The sequence below is a fragment of the Ostrea edulis genome, chromosome 6 (genome assembly GCF_947568905.1).
Source record: "Ostrea edulis chromosome 6, xbOstEdul1.1, whole genome shotgun sequence".
NCBI classification, from domain to species: Eukaryota; Metazoa; Mollusca; class Bivalvia; order Ostreida; family Ostreidae; genus Ostrea; species Ostrea edulis.
In genome coordinates, this window is record NC_079169.1 from 37,282,009 (window position 1) to 37,285,801 (window position 3,793).

Sequence of the window (3,793 nt, forward strand, 5' to 3'; positions counted from 1 at the left end):
AATTAGCAATTTTAAAAAATTTTCTTCTCTACAACTGCACATGTGTAAGAGAAACTAAATGCATAGTAATGTAGAGCAGGAAGGCCTCTACCAAAATTGTAAATTTCATGATCCCCAGGGTAGGGGTTCTGACTCCAGGGTGGGTCCAAACTTGGTATATATAGTGTATATGTGTAAAACATTTAGATAATATCTGTTTTAATGCTATTGATACTAAATTGAATTAAATGGATGTTTAAAAGAAGTAGGTTGTCCTTTACCAAAATTGTAAATTTCATGATCTTACGGGGTAAGGGTTTGGTTTAAGGGTGGAGCCAAATTTATTATAGAGATTATTGTCTTTATCATTTAAAGGACTTCTTTAAGTTCACTGATACAGTATAAAAACTAAATGCATATGTAGGAAAAGCAGAAAAGAATGTACAAAAAATGGTGAATTTCACAACCCCAGGGTTTTGACTTTAGGGTGGCTCCAAATTAGTGATTTCATTTAATGATAATACATATATTATATTATGTAAAGCCTTTCATCAATATATGCACTTTTGAGGACATTGAAGTTTTAAGAACACATCTTGTTTTATGCTGTTGCTGAATATTAGAATTTAGCTTAGATATTTTCAGAACAGGACATTTTTGGTAAGATTTTTAGCCCTTGGGACGAGTGATACTTTTAACTAGTACTCAGGTGACTGATAAGGCCTGTGGGCCTCTTGTTTATTTTATAACACATATTGATTGGAGTTGATTATTTCACATCAGTCTTACTTTTACTATTATACTGGTATTTGTACATTAAAAAACCCAGTTGTTTTATGTCAGAGTTTTGGTTCTTTGTATATGTATATAGTTAGAAGACAAGCACAAAGAGCTGGAAAATAAATATTTAAAAAAATTTCATTCATCAAGAGGTGTACATATTTTCTAGCTGAATTAGGAAATACTGACACATTTACAAAATGATGAGAGATTGTTTGCTATTCATAGCAAATCCTGTCAAGGAATATTTGGAGTTGTTCTCTTTGGAGAAAAAGAAATGTAGTAAAATAGGTGGACCTGGGATACTGACCCAAAATATACAGACAAGTAGGCCAACTTTTTCGGCTGTATTGCATCATTTGTAAATTTCTGAACTTCTCTAAGACTACTGAACCGTGACATTGTACTTTTATACATGTATTGCATTTTAGGTGTAAGGCAATATAACATGTATGAAGGTCTGCAGAAAAATTGCTGCTGAACAAATTGTCGGCATTCTCTGTGCAGAAATATAAACGAGCTGTTTTTAATGATTAGCGATGGAGTTCTCTTTCAAACATAGACGTGCATCTATACTGGGCTATTACCAACCACTAATTATTGACTATCTTGGCTATTCCAAAGTAAACAAAATGGAATATTATTTTGAATTTTTTGAACAACCCCCCCCCCCCCCCCCACTCACTTATATTTCCTATGAACCTGCCTTGAGATTAAAACCCTACTCTCAAAGAAGCATAAATTTAAGATACAATCTATTTCAGAAAATGTCTTAACTTTTATACAGGCAATGGCAGGAGAGATATTGAATAATTGATTACAGGCTGTGCAGAACAGTGCCTTTACATTGATTACACATTGGAGTTGTGTGTTTCTTGTGCAGAAGTATTGTTACACAATCATTTACACAGAATGCATGTGTCACAACAGCAGTGTCGCACAGTGAAAGTCAGGACGTTATCAGGATTTTTTAAATCTTCCAAAAGGCCATGTAATGTACACTGTACGTGTATGTTAAAGCCCAGGAGAGCTTCCCCTTGGCCCCAGGCCCCTGCCCAATTTTCCTGATTTGCCCTCACTCAGTTTTATTTTACTCAGTATGATGCATAAAACGTAAGAACTCCAATTTTCACTACAATAGCAAGAAGACCAGAACTGCGACACTTTACGCCAGCATTCGTGAAAAGTAGGCCGATGCACAGGTGTTTCGGTTTAGGACCCCCCCCCCCCCCCCCCCCCCTCCGAATAGGCTACATGAGTAGATTTAATTATTTTTTTGTTGTAAATATTTCTAATGCATGTCAACAACGTCTTGCATACCCATAAAGTCCAAAATAAGCCCTTTTAAAAAAAAAAATACCCTCATTGGTTATTATAACAAAACAAGCTTGTTCGGAAAGGGGGGGGGGGTGCGTGGGTGGGTGGGTCCTGAACCCAAGCACCTGTGGTAATTTCCAGCTGTTAAAATAGATGTACTATATTTATCAAGATTCATTTAAGATATCGAAAGCAAAACTTTGGAAATGTTATTATTTAAGATTGTGGCTATCGCGGAGGACGTGATGTCGTCCTTTAGCATAATAACGCATGCGTTACAGAGTTAAAATTTTGTTCTACCCAGGAGCTCTCAGAAGTTCCGTACCCAGGGATTTGCCCTAGACCCACTTATTGTACACATCAAACTAGCTACCCCACGGACTGGTCGGACGTATACGCGGATACAAGTATGAAAATACAGGCGCAAAATATGAAGCACACCAGAAAACATGGATTTATTACCGCATGAGTTTAAGTAAAACTATGCACCATCTGTCAATTTCTTTTATTTTTCGCATTCTGAGCAAAAAACCTTCGAAAGTTACATCTACACGTAATAAATGGTGGGTGTTCTTAAAAGTAGCATTTTCTATATATCTTCACCATTTCTGAAGACAACTTTCTATAATCACGAAAACTAATAATAACAATTAAAAAGATTTAAAAAAAACTCGGGTGTATAAGTGTCCGTTTTGCAGCACAATGTCCTTTTATCCGAGTATAACACACTGGTAATAAAAGTAGAATGTAAATATAAAAATAAATTTTATTTTTGAAAATACATGAGGGGATGAACTGGTACGTTTTACGTCAGCATATTTTCCATCATGGTGGGATACCCATGCATGACCCCGTCTTCTCCACTACTACGGTAATGCTACCTGTACATTTGTTGCTGCAGAACTGTAATTCTCTGAGATCTGGTCCAAATATTTTCTCAGGAGAGATACAGATCTGCAGCTACGATGGTGCATGGAGTATCCCGGCGTGAAGCGTCGCATTTCACTCCCTCATGCATGTATTAATTTATTGTTTAAGTAACCCCTGTATGACATTATGTATGTACACGAGACGGAGAGCTGATTGTGATTTCTATGATTTCAGAACACCACTATTCAGTTGCTTGTACTTGTAGATAGACTATAATCCAATCCAACAACAAGCCAAGTTATACAATTACAATCAAATGAGAGAACTCTTTCTGAAGTCTAATCATATTTGTCCCTAAGTAGCTAGTAAAGGAGCCAATCTATGCACCCCAAGATAATAGCGGATTGCGCGATTCCGAATGTTGTCTATTGTTCTAATTCCTTGAATATCCTACACTGGATAGGTAAATCAGTAATAGGCACTACACACGAATGACAGGTTTTTGAACGCGTTAAATCTAAAGTCTTTGTTATTATGGATCATGGAAATAATATTTCCCAAATCTCGTCCTGCTCCTTTTGCAAGTATCTCAGAGTTTGGTGTAAAGTTACAACTAGAGGAAAAGGTTACACTGAAGTATATTTATATTCATTAACTAATTCTCGTTTGTTTTTACCAATATTAAAAACAAAATCTGTTTGTTTCATTCTGCAATGTCTAAAATGAAAAGGTGAAGATAATGAACAGTGATTAATCTCATGAATCCCACAAAGTTAAGTTAGGACAAACAAGGACCCCGAGACACACCGGAGGTGGGATCAAGTTCCGAGGAGGAGTAAGTATACCC

The 3,793-nt window shown here is 36.3% G+C and overlaps 1 protein-coding gene across 1 annotated transcript in view; it reads left to right on the plus strand.

The window, feature by feature from the left end:
* Positions 1-816, plus strand: part of LOC125682964 (peroxisomal membrane protein PEX16-like) — a 25,750-nt gene extending 24,934 nt beyond the window's left edge. Inside the window, exon 10 of the mRNA XM_048923616.2 lies at positions 1-816. This exon is cut by the window's left edge and continues 710 nt beyond it. The gene's annotated coding sequence lies outside the window, so the exon portion shown is untranslated.
* Positions 817-3,793: the final 2,977 nt, after the last annotated feature.